The following is a 13,900-nucleotide window of genomic DNA, read 5'->3' on the forward strand; positions in this document are numbered from 1 at the left end:
AGCACGTAGCTTTGTTTCCCAACAAGAGCACATAGAATTTTTCAAATTGCCGCCACCACATTTCAAAGGTATCTAGCTAAAGAGTACAGCACTGTGCTCTGTTGATTAAAGATGGTGGATGGTAGCTGTCAAAAAAGCACGTGAGTTTGTTTCCAAACAAGAGCACGTGGAATTTTTCAATTTGCCGCCACCACATAGAGGGCAGCACGGTGCTCTCTTGATTAAAGATGGCTGCTGTCACGTGGAATTGTCTGCTACCACAGGTATCTAGCTAAAGAGGGCAGCACTGAGGTTTGCGATGCAATATGGCTGCTGTCAAAAAGCATTTTTCAAATTATCCGCCACCACATTTCAAAGGTAAGTAGCTAAAGAGGGCAGCACTGTGCTCTATGGATTAAAGATGGCGGATGACGGCTGTCAAAAAACACGTGGCTTTGTTTACCTCGCGCTAGTTAGGTTAAGTTGGTAGCACTAAGGTTTAGACCCGTCAAGATGGCAGCACTGCCGATGACAGGTGACGAAAGAGGGCAGCACGGTGCTCAAAGATGGCGGATGGCAGCTGTCAAAAAGCATGTGGCTGTCAAAAAGCACGTGGCTTTGTTTACCTCTCGCTAGTTAGGTTAAGTTGGTACCACCGAGGTTTATTCCCGTCAAGATGGCAGTACTGAGGTTAGCGATGCGTTGTTGTCTGTCAAAAAGCACGTGGCTTTGTTTACAAATCTGTCAAAAAGCACGTGGCTGTCAAAAAACACGTGGCTTTGTTTACCTCATGCTAGTTAGGTTAAGTTGGCACTACTGAGGTTTAGGCCCGTCATGATGGCAGTACTGAGGTTTGCGATGCGTTGTTGTCTGTCAAAAAGCACGTGGCTTTGTTTACAAATCTGTCAAAAAGCACGTGGTTGTCAAAAAGCACGTGGCTTTGTTTATCTCGAGCTAGTTAGGTTAAGTTGGCACTACTGAGGTTTAGGCCCGTCAAGATGGCTGTACTGAGGTTAGCGATGCGTTGTTGTCGATGACAGCTGTCAAAAAGCACGTGGCTTTGTTTACAAATTCAAATTTCGCGCTAGTTAGGTTAAGTTGGCAGTACTGTCGCGCTAGTTAGGTTAAGTTGGCAGTACTGGAAGAGGCCACTGGCTGAGGTGGAGGTGGCCACTGGGAGCCGGAGGTGGCGGTGGCGGCCGAATCCCTGTATTATACTACTACTGGTGACTTCCAAGAATTCCCATTTTTGTTCGTGGGGTAAACAGATTTTGAAAAATGAGAGGATAATACTGTCGAGCACATCATTTACAGTATAATGCACTGTAAGAAAATTGGCTTCTTTAAAATAGATTCAAAAGGCATCAAATAGGCAATTATAATCCAAATAGGCACAAACCCCTGAAACAGGCATTTATAGGCACAATAAAACCAACGAAATCTAGCTTAAAGAACCCTAAAACGGATTTATATCTCAAAAGCCTACGTTTCTGAACACAGGAATAAAATAGGCAAATTCCCGTCTCTACACATTAGCTTGTACGACGAGACGCGACAGGGATTTTGTTGGAGTTCTTTCCAAGTGAGCTCCTATTTCGCCAAGATTTTCCTCTGTTAAAACGGTTCGTCTCCTGCGTGATTTCTTGTTAAGAATGGACCCGATGGTGCGGAACTTACGTACCGTACTCCTATGAGGAGTGAGGATGCCAGGAAATTTCCTGTGCGTATGAAATGGTTAAGTAATTTTAAATATTCTTCTACTGCTTTTTCCCACACCTCTGGGGTCGCACATGTGAATCTGGCCCTGTTTTACGGCCGGATGCCCTTTCTGATGCCAACCGTATATGGAGGGATGTAATCACTATTGCGTGTTTTCTGTGGTGGTTGGTAGTATAGTATGTTATATGAAGATGAAAGTGTTGGGACAAACACCCACTCTCCCGGCCAGAAGAAATCAGACGCGCTTAAAATCCACGATTCGGCCGAGAATCGAACCTGGGACCCTCTGAACCGAAGGCCTTAACGCTGACCATTCGGCCAAGGAGTCGGACTTAGAAATTTTAAATATTGTGATATGAAAATGAATTAAATATATGATTAGGACTCAAAAGAAGATTAACATTACAGGAAATAGATTGATATCTGAAATATATGTATACCAGACAAAGACATTGTTGCAGGAATAATTATAGCATTAAAATACATAGGCCTATAATAACAAAAATTATGGTTACAATCTTTATTGTTATAATATGATGACCGGGCGAGTTGGCCGTGCGGTTAGGAGCGCGCGGCTATGAGGTTGCATCCGGGAGATGGTGGGTTCGAATCGCACTGTCAGCAGCCGTGAAGATGGTTTTCCATGGTTTCCCATTGTCACACCAGGCAAATGCTGGGGCTGTTAAGGCCACACCCGCTTCCTTCCAACTCCTAGGCCTTTTCTATCCCATCGTCGCCATAAGACCTATCTGTGTCGGTGCGAAAAGAGCCGCTAGCACATAATATGATGTCTGTAAGTTTTGGTCTAAAGAAAAATATAATAATGTTGCTGGCTTCACGTCCCAGTAACTACTTTTATGGTTTAAGGAGACGCCAAGGTGCCGGAATTTAGTCCCACAGGACTTACTTTACGTGCCAGTAAATCCACCGACACAAAGCTGACGTATTTGAGCACGTTCAAATACCACCAGACTGAGCCAAGTTGGAGTTGGAAGACCAGCAACTCAACCGTCTGAGCCAATTACCTGGATGAAAAAAAATTTCACCATCAGAATGTTGGCCGGCAGGGTAGGAAAGTTGGTGGTAGACAATTTCTAATCACTAGATTGCATGCCAAAAGCCTGGATTCAAATCCAAACCTTTTCGCAGTGTTCAAATGGAGTGAGGGGATATGATGCTGTTGATGGTCATTCGGCCGTCGGATGGCGACGTAAAGCATTGAGCAGACCCCTTGGTATTATTCGAGAGGAGTAGGCTACGTGCCGAAACCGGATTTCATCTCTCCCTACTTCATTATCATAATCCCACATCGAGACGCGCAGGCCGCCCACGGGTGTCAGGTGAAAGGACCTGCACCAGGCAAGCCGAACATGTCCTCGGACACTCCTGGTACTAGTAGGACTGAGCTCGATAGCTGCAGTCGCTTATGTGCGGCCAGTATTCGGGAGATAGTGTGTTCGAACCTCACTGTCGGCAGCCCTGAAGGTTTCCCATTTTCACACCAGGCAAATGCTAGGGCTGTACCTTAATTAGGGCCACGGACGCTTCCTTCCCACTTCTAGCCCTCTCCTGTCCCATCGTCGCCATAAGACCTATCTGTGTCGGTGCAACGTAAAGCAACTAGCAAAAAAAAAAAAGGTACTAATAGGACACAATAAGTAAGTAGGCCTAAGTCGTAAATCATTTCAGAGAATTCGGATCTTTTTTTTTTGCTAGTGGCATTACGTCGCACCGACACAGACAGGTCTTAAGGCGACGATGGGATTTGCCTGGTGTGAAAATGGGAAACCACGTAAAACTATCTTCAGGGCTGCGACAGTGGGATTCGAACCCACTATCTCCTGGATGCAGGCTCAGGGCCACGCGCCTCTAACCGCATGGCCAACTCGCCCAGTGGGAAAAGACGTAAACGCATCACCATGTTTCGTGTTGTAAAACGAGTTTCCCCCAGAAGTGTTATGTAAAGTAGGGGCAGTAGCTGCTTATAGGAATTATTGAAATGGCATTGCACTTCGTTTGGCTTACCTTATCTTGAGTGATGACACAACTTATCAAATGACAATTTGCTTGTCAACGCCGGTTGCATCCGGCACGGTTACAGATCATGCGGTCGCAAGTGGCACGGGTTGCATCTGGCATGCCACCTGTAGAACAAGCACTGACTTGCTGGAGGAAGCAGGCAATGTAAACAAAGGAGTCCTTGTAAGGTGGTTATTCCATAATCTCTTTAATTTTATTTGGCTGAATATGCCCGTCCGCCTCTGTGGTGTGGTTAGTGTGATTAGCTGCCACCCCCGGAGAGCCGGGTTCGATTCCCGGCTCTGCCACGAAATTTGAAAAGTGGAACGGGCTCCACTCAACCTTGGGAGGTCAACTGAGTAGAGGTGGGTTTGATTCCCACCTCACTGAAGGCCACGACCGCTTCCTTCCCTCTTCCTGGTCTATCCCTTCCAATCTTCCCAACCCCCGCAAGGCCCCTGTTCAGCATAGCAGGTGAGGCTACCTGGGTGATGTATTGGTAATCCTCCCCAGTTGTATCCCCCAATCCAGAGTCTGAAGCTCCAGATCACTACCCTTGAGGCGGTAGAGGTGGGATCCCTCGCTGATTCCGAGGGAGAAACCTACCCTGGAGGGTAAACAGATAAAGAAGAAGAATATGGCCACTAAGTAGCTGAAACTAGTCTCAAGACTGATGTAATATTATTTACTTCATGTATTGAAAAGGTGAACCCTCTTGTCAATTTATTTTTTGTAATTGCACTTCAATACGCAAAAGAAAATTTATAGCTTATAAGAAGATTAATATATTGATATATATTTGGTACAATGCGGTCTGTATGGAAAACAATCGGAATCTGGTCAGTACTCGATGGGTGAGTGGCCTATGAGCTGTTGGCTACAGGAGGAGAAAGCAACTGGCGATTACACCGCAAGTAAACTCCAACTCAGAATACCTCTGTCAAGTTTGAGTGGTGACTTTAAAATGAGGAAAGATCACAATATGAAGATAAAGTTGGAATTCAAGAGGACATATTGGGGCAAATATTCGTTTATAGGAAGGGGAGTTAGGGATTGGAATAACTTACCAAGAGAGATGTTCAATAAATTTCCAATTTCTTTGCAATCATTTAAGAAAAGGCTAGGAAAACAACTCATAGGGAATCTGCCAACTGGGCTGCCTAAGTGGGGGGTATTGGCTGCAATGCTTAAGGCACTTGTACTATCAGAAAGGGTTGTAGCGGTAAGACACACACTAGGTTCAGTTCACCTGAGATAACATTGTTGTTAGTTTCACAAATCAGTCACCTGCTTAATAGTGTTAAAAATAAAACCCCGTCTGTTTTATTACTCTAATTTATTTCAGGATAACCCAATAAATGCACACGCACATATATACATAATTATATTCCACCATGAATGGCCACACTCACTAATTGCTGTCTATTTATAAGTATCTCACAGTGGGACTCCGGCTGGACAGTCTTTACCTGAAGGCTGTCTACTCCTTATTGACAGGCCTTTCACTTGCGCTCGCAAGTCTGTCATCTCACACAGCAGTTACATGGCGATGGCTAGGTTTCAGCGCAGGGCTACGCTCCACACAACACATGATGATCGGTCCTTGGTTCATCTCCAGAGAAATTCCACAATCTCATACAATGAACAACTACACAGCAACTATTCAACAGTGCTGAACATCAGGACAATACAATCATTAACACTGCCTGTATTACTCACATTAGTTGCTCCAGCCACTGACTCTACGACAGTTCTCAGTCCACAGAAGTATACACAAATAGTACTCCATCCCGTACCCAACAATAGCCTAAATCAAGTGGAACGACACGGAAAATCGCCTCAGGCTTACTTCATCACACTGCACTCTCTACTGGCCGTGAAGGTAAATAGTCAGATCAAAAATTAGATGGATGGCTTTTCCGGCGTTTGCTCTATTAACCAGCGCTTCGTCTTAGGTCTGACACTAGACTCTTCAGAGTGGGATGTGTCAGACCCTACCCACTGACGCTGGGGTTGAGCTAAGGGAGAGTACCGTAACATTAACTTTTCTGCGAGCGGCTTGGATGTGAATCCTTTCTCTTTTACACAGGTACTTCAAATTCCACACAGTAGAAAACACAATTAGCGTGATTAGCTGCCACCCTCGGAGGTCCGGGTTCGATTCCCGGCTCTGCCACGAAATTTGAAAAGTGGTACGAGGGCTGGAACGGGGTCCACTCAGCCTCGGGAGGTCAACTGAGTAGAGGTGGGTTCGATTCCCACCTCAGCCATCCTGGAAGTGGTTTTCCGTGGTTTCCCACTTCTCCTCCACGCAAATGCCGGGATGGTACCTCACTTAAGGCCACGGCCGCTTCCTTCCCTCTTCGTTGTCTATCCCTTCCAATCATCCCATCCCTCTACAAGGCCCCTGTTCAGCATAGCAGGTGAGGCCGCCTGGGCGAGGTACTGGTCATTCTCCCCGGTTGTATCCCCGACCCAAAAAGTCTGAAACTCCAGGACACTGCCCTTGAGGCGGTAGAGGTGGGATCCCTCGCCGAGTCCGAGGGAAAAGCCAACCCTGGAGGGTAAACAGATTAAGAAGAAGAAGAAAACACAATAATGTCATTCTCTCTCTCATTGCAAGGAACATATTATCTTCAAAGCTGGATCTTACGTCCATAAAGGCTAGAGCACCATGAACTTGCATATTTTTAGGCAGAGGCGGCAAGTTTCTCCACTTGGCTGCAATGTTTCTTTTTATTCCCCCCTATTAAACAATCAAACAAGTGCTTAGCGTCACCAAGTATCGGTCTGTCCTTTCTTACAAACTTTGACGGTAGTTCACATATCTCGTCACACACCTTTCTTATTACACTGTTTAAAATAATTTCTCGATTGATCTTACAACACGGTTGAACTTATCTTTGCTCGAATACCGGTACATCCATTTCTGGCCATGTTGCATTAACTCACACTTACGAAATGTATTCCTATAACTCGTTATTATTTACCTCTCTTGATTGTACATGTTAACTGCACTGATCACTTCTACGAAAACTCAGGAAGTCCTGGAGCAGTCGACTCGGGTCACCCGTCAATCATCGCTCAACCAACATTTCAAGGGAGGTAGTGTAAGGGGACTTACCATCTAGAAGGATAATTCTTGTGGGGGTGAAAAATGACACTCTGCCCCCTGAGACCATTTTTGGTAGGGGAGGGGCCAGAAAACACCTTGCCCCTACCAAAGTCGGTGCCACTGAAGATTACACAAGATACCTTTCACCAGGATTTACAGGTATGAGTGTTAAAACCGAATATAGCAACAGCAATTTGAAGAATAAGCAAGTGATGCATAAAATGGGCTAAATTGAATCAAATCTGGCTTTAAAACAATAGCCTGTCAGTAGAAAATTACAGGCAACACTCAAAATTATTTCTTTTTAAAGTCCTCAGAGTATAAAAGCAGTAATTTTCTTTGAATCACCAAACCAAACCCCATGGCACTCCAGCCCTTGAAGGGCCTTGGCCTACCAAGCGACCGCTGCTCAGCCTGAAGGCCTGCAGATTACGAGGTGTCGTGTGGTCAGCGCGACGAATCCTCTAGGCCATTATTCTTGGCTTTCTAGACCGGGGCCGCCATCTCACCATCAGATAGTTCCTCAATTCTAATCACGTAGGCTGAGTGGACTTCGAACCAGCGCTGAGGTCCAGGTAAAACTCCCTGACCTGGCCGGGAATCAAACCCGGGGCCTCCGGGTAAGAGGCAGGCACGTTACTCCTACACCATGGGGCCGGCTCTTTGAACATACGATTAGTATTCCTACAGAAACTATGCTATTTTAAAGCGAACTCATTGAACACGCTACCCAATACCGCAGCTGTTAAACTGAACTATTGCTGTGAAGCAACGGTAATCGCTACCGTACTGCATCATCTTAGCCGGTCGTGAAGCAATATATCTCTCGGCAAATGAGTCACCCGGCCGCGCTATTGCCTTCCATGCGTGTTCCCCTGACACACGGAACAAGCCATAAAAAAAGACCCAGTATTATTCCCCTTTTGAATTAATAAAATACATTATCAAAATGAAAGGTGTAACAAAACAAGAAAGGCATAATCTTGTTAAGATGACTGTTATTCAGTGAAATGTAGGAGAGACTTGGATTATAGATTACCATATTGATCTGAAGCATTTATGGTAGTTATTTGATGAATATAAATACCTTCATCATCATACATACATCTCCATTATAGACTGTTATGCCGTTCAGTGTTCAGTCTCCAAGCCTCTGTGAATTTACTAAATGCCTCCACAGTCCTCTATTTGTACCAAGTTCAGTTCTTTACCTCCATATCATGTACATTTAAATCATTAGAAAATTAGTCTAAACATCATCATGTTGGTCTCCCTCTACCTCTCCTACCCTCCATGATCAAGTTCATTAGTCTCCTAGGTAATCTATCCTCCTCCATTTGCCTCACATGACCCCACCACCAAAGCCAGCTTTGCTGCACCTTCATTCAATCTCACCACACTGCACAACCTAAATACTTCAAATGAACTACCTCTTCCAGTTTTGTATTTCCAATCTGGCATTCAATTCTCTCAGGTTTCTTCCCTAATAACATCACTTTAGTCTTGAAAATGATAATTTTCATATCATACTTGCTGCACCAATTTTCTAATTCCAAGATATTCGATTGCAGGCTTTCAGCACCGACTACCATAAGACCAAGTCATCAGCACATGCCAGACCACATTTCCACCTAACTGAATCTCTACTTGCCACTTCATAGCTTTCTGTAGATGATCCATGTAAACTACGAACAACAAAGGTGAAAAAACTCACAGCCTTTTCTAATGCCTGTAAGTACCTTGAGCGAAGAATTCACCTTGTTGTCACTTCTCACTGTAACCCAAATGTCAATATAAATATATTTTTTGATTACTTTAAATAATCTACCCTTAATCCCATAATCTCTTAATATGGCGAACATCTTTTTCCTCATACGCCTTTCTGAACAGCACCTTCGAGGTCTGAAAACACACAGAATTTCAACCACTGATCGTACCCTCCTTTCCAAAAAGCTCGTGAACACCTAGCCTGGTATACTGTACTTCTTCTTGTATCACTTTTCCCACACCTGTGGGGGTGCAAACTGTGCTGCTCATGGGGATTTGGCCCTCCTTTACGGCCGGATGCCCTTCCTGACGCCAACTCTATATGGAGCGATTTAATCACTATTGTGTGTTTCTATGCTGGTTGGTAGTGTGGTGTGTTGTCTGTATCTTCGAGCCAGAATAATTAATCAGACTCGATTAAAATCCCTGACCTGGCCAGGAATCGAACCTGGGACCCTATGAACTGAAGGCGTCAATGTTGACCTTTCAGCCAAGGAGTCGAACTAGCCTGGTATACAGCTCAATGAAATACAGTTGTTGCAATCCTTCCTGATGCCCCACTTATAGAGAGGCACAGTTACTGTTTTCATCTAATGAGAAGGTACCTTAACAACATTCAAAACTAATGCTATTACTCATCCTTAGGGCCTGGATGTTGATGACCTAAAAATTATTGAAAAATGACCTATAGAATGCCCCTAAATTTTCTTAAACTGACCTCAAGTTTTAAAAATTACCTAATAAATATGATAAATTTCTTAATAATCATCTTCGACAAATAATGAATACATGGTTAGAATATCTGTATTGTAAAATCTGTAATATATGAGCAGTGTACTAAAGACTTCAAGAACGTACCCTGTTGTATATAGCATTATATTTTATATTTTATTGGAATATGTGGCATTCATGTTTAGTCTAAGTAATGTTTTACATTGTACAATCATTATTGAATAAGCAGGTTCATCAGCAGCTGACGATGACCTAATTAACACGTCAAAACCGGTACTGTGTTTTAATGTGATTGAAATATTTTAGACACTTTATATAATACAGTATTGATTAGGTGGAAAACTCTCATTCTTTATACTTGTGTGAACCTCCCATATCTAACATATTTATTGCAGAATACACTTAATTGTCACTAAGCATCGGCTCTGAATACTCAGAAAAAAGATGACTTTTCATCAAAATCTGAGCCCTACTCTGTATTTGGCAACCAGTTTTATCTCTACTCATTTTCATGGCAATGGTTTTGGTTTTGCTTACTTATAGGCTACCCATTTCTTGAGCTGGTCTTGTACCTCCTTTTCTGCATCCCCCCAAATACCTCCATTTAGTTCTTTTTCTCAAGTCCTTTTTTAGAGCATCTGACTGTCACAAACAGCAGATATGAAAGAGCACTTCCCCGTTGTATTCCCCAAGCTGTCTCAAACCATTCTGAATGATCATCAGCAATTCTGTTGCAACTGTAGCATTTATTGTATAACATTTTGATCTTGCCAGTAAGGTAGTCTGGTACGGCTAGTTAATCTAGGCTTCTCCAGATGACATCTCTTGGAACGCTGCAAAGAGCCTTTTCCAAATCCAAGAAGACCACAAATAGATTTTTATCCTGTACTTCTCCATGAGCAAAGAACAGGTCTACAGCACTTCTGTGAGATCTAAGGCCATGTTGTTCTTCCTCTCAGATAGGCTCTAATATGGTTCAGAGTCTAGCTTTGATAATCTTTTCCATAATCTTTAAACCATGGGACAGAAGTTTAATACCACTGTACTTCTCTTACATTAACTCTAGTGCATGTTTTACCACATAGCTCGACAGCACTCCTTACTACAGCATTCTTCATGTTGTCCCATTTTTCATTACCTACCACTTTTTGGTTCAGAAACTGGTAGTTTATTTTTTCTTCTCTTGAAACTATTACATGTTATCCCATTCCTCTAGTTTCCAGTTCCTAATCTTAGGTTTCTTTCTCCTACTTGTGAATTGCCACAAGAATTCGATGATGACATTTACAACAGATACAAAAGTTGAAAACTAGTTAATCGGCTGGAATTGATAAGATTTCTGGGGATATACTAAAGACAATTGGTTGGGATATAGTACCAAATCTGAAGTACTTGTTTGATTATTGTTTGCATGAAGGAGCTATACCAAATGAATGTAGAGTTGCTATTGTAGCCCCTGTGTATAAAGGAAAGGGTGACAGACATAAAGCTGAAAATTGCAGGCCAGTAAGTTTGACATGCGTTATATGTAAGTTTTGGGAAGGCATTCTTTCTGATTATATTAGACATGTTTGCAAAATTAATAACTGGTTCGATAGAAGGTAGTTCGAATTTAGGAAAGGTTATTCCACTGAAGCTCAACTTGTAGGATTCAAGCAAGATATAGCAGATATCTTGGATTCAGGAGGACAAATGGACTGTATCATGATTGACCTGTCTAAAGCATTTGATAGGGTGGATCATGGGAGACTAGTGGCAAAAATGAGTGCAATTGGACTAGATAAAAGAGTGACTGAATGGGCTGCTATATTTCTAGAAAATAGATCTCAGAGAATTAGAGTAGGCGAGGCTTTATCTGGCACTGCAATAATTAAAAGGGGAATTCCTCAAGGCAGTATTATTGGACCTTAATATTTTCTTATATGTATAGTATAGTATAGTACAGTATAGTAATATATAATTTAATAACTTGAGAAATAATGGTGATATTCATAGGCGGTTTGTTTCTACAACTAGGGTAACTCAATTTGTTTTCTGTGTTTGCTTGCGGTGGCGGTGGTACCACATGTGCATGCACGTAACTGCATTGTTCACGAGAAGCGCGCCAGTAACCATGTGGACTCCACAGCAGGAGGTGTTCTGCATGCTTCCGCTCGCGGAGATAAAACCCGTTACACTAGTAAAACGTAGATTTCGGTGTGAGTATGGACTGTTCCCACTTACGTAACAATCATGAAATGGGGCAGGCGCCTTCGAGAATCTGGGACCTTGCTGTCGATGTCGGGCCGCCACGCCAAGCATGCAGTTTCAGAGGCTGCTGTTGATTTAATCCGTGAGTCCTTCAAGCGGAGCCCTCGTAAGTCAATTCGACAAGCAAGTAGGCAGTTACAGTTACCTCGTTCGACAGTACACAATGTTGTCCACAGAAGGTTGCGCCTACGGGCGTACAAACTGCAGCTTCATCACAAAATCAAACCTCGGGACAGGCCGCTATGGAAGGCATTTGCGGAGACAATTCTGGCAAAAATTGATGGAAACGAGGCATTCCTCAATTCGGTCTGTTTCTCAGACGAGGCTACATTCCATATTTCCGGCACGGTAAACAAGCACAATTGCCGCATATGGGGATCTGACACCCCCCCACATAGTGATAGATTTGGAACGGGACTCTCTGAAAGTGAATGTGTGGTGTGGATTGTTGAAGGATAGGGTTATTGGCCCATTCTTCTTCGCGGAGCCTACAGTTAAAGGAACACGTTACCTAGACATGTTGGAGCAGGTTTGCCACAACTTCCTCGTGACGTGATCTTTCAGCAAGATGGTGCACCATGCCATTATGCGGAAGTTGTGAGGGATTTCTTGAATCAGGAGTTCCGGGAAGCCCCGACATTACGCAACTTGTTTCTTTTCTGTGGGGGTTTGTCAGGAATCAAGTGTACCAGACACCAGTTCATGATCTACCAGATCTGTGTCATTGCAAATGTTATGCCTACAATGCTGCAGAACACTTGGAGAGAAGTGGAATACCTATTAGATATCTGTCGCACTATTAATGGTGCGCATATCAAGGTTTATTAGGTATGCAAATAAACATTTTGAGTTACCCTACTTGTAGAAACAAACTGAAAGTAAATATCTCCACTACTTCTCAAGTTATTCAATTTTATATTATTATACCTTTAACCCGAACACCTTGTATAAATGATATGAGTAAAGAAGTGGAATCAGAGATAAAGATTTTTGAGGATGATGTCATTCTGTATAGAGTAATAAATAAATTACAAGACTGTAAGCAACTGCAAAATTACCTCGACAATATTGTGAGATGGACAGCAGGCAATGGTATGATGATAAACGGGGTTAAAAGTCAGGTTGTGAGTTTCACAAATAAGAAAAGTCCTCTGAGCTTTAATTACTGCGTTGATGGGGTGAAAGTTCCTTTTGGGGATCATTGTAAGTATCTAGGTGTTAATATAAGGAAAGATCTTAATTGGGGTAATCACACAAATGGGATTATAAATAAATATCTGTGGGAATATCTGTGTAAATATCTATAGGAATCAACATCTATATCATAAGTGGTATGTTCCGGGCTGTCAGCGGAGAGATGGCGTGGAATGACACTAGTAGGCGAATAAGTTTGAATGGAGTATTTAAAAGTAGGAAAGATCACAATATGAAGATAAAGTTGGAATTCAAGAGGACAAACTGGGGCAAATATTCGTTTATGAGAAGGGGAGTTAGGGATTGGAAAACCTTATCAAGGGAGATGTTCAGTACATTTCCAATTTCTATGAAATTATTTAAGAAAATGCTAGGAAACAACAGATAGGGAATCTGCCATCCGGGCGACTGCCCTAAATGCAAATCAGTATTGATTGATCACTTTCAAGCCATTCACTTTGATATCTCCCAATTTAGCTCCACTACCTATGTAAGTATGTATGTAATATGTTTTATTTATCCTGGCAAAGTTAGGGATGTATTCCCTTTCTTACACTTAACCGCACTCTATCTGAGATTTTGATTTGCCATCCCAGCTGTATCTTGTCACCTTATGACATTCTTTCTTCTGGAACCGTGCATTTTTGACTAAGAGTTTATTACTCAAGCACAGGTCAAGTAAAAGTTTTCCTTCCATACCCGAATGGTTTCATGGTTGCCTCGTATCCTGTTCTTTCTGTTCCTAACTGGGCATTACAGTCACATATCATTATGAGGTTCTCTTCATCGATGTTGTCTTCCAACTGCTGTAGGAAATTTATCTTTCCTTCTTCACTACAGCCTTGTTGGGGAGCGTAGACCTGAAAATTTTTAAGATATTCTTCATTTACAAAACCTTTACTTTAATTATTCTTTCAATAACATAGGTGACATCAGAAATACAGTCAATGTCCTGGTGCAGGACTATCCCCATACCATTCCTTGCTGTTGTCTTATTTCCACTCTAACAAAGTTTATAGTCATTATCTAATGTTTTTGTGTCACAACCCTTCCATTGTGTTTCACTCAGGCCTGAGGTCGTTAGATGCCTGTGGTCCATCATGTCAGTGATTTCATTGACTTTAT

Source organism: Anabrus simplex, chromosome X (assembly GCF_040414725.1).
Source record: "Anabrus simplex isolate iqAnaSimp1 chromosome X, ASM4041472v1, whole genome shotgun sequence".
NCBI lineage: Eukaryota > Metazoa > Arthropoda > Insecta > Orthoptera > Tettigoniidae > Anabrus > Anabrus simplex.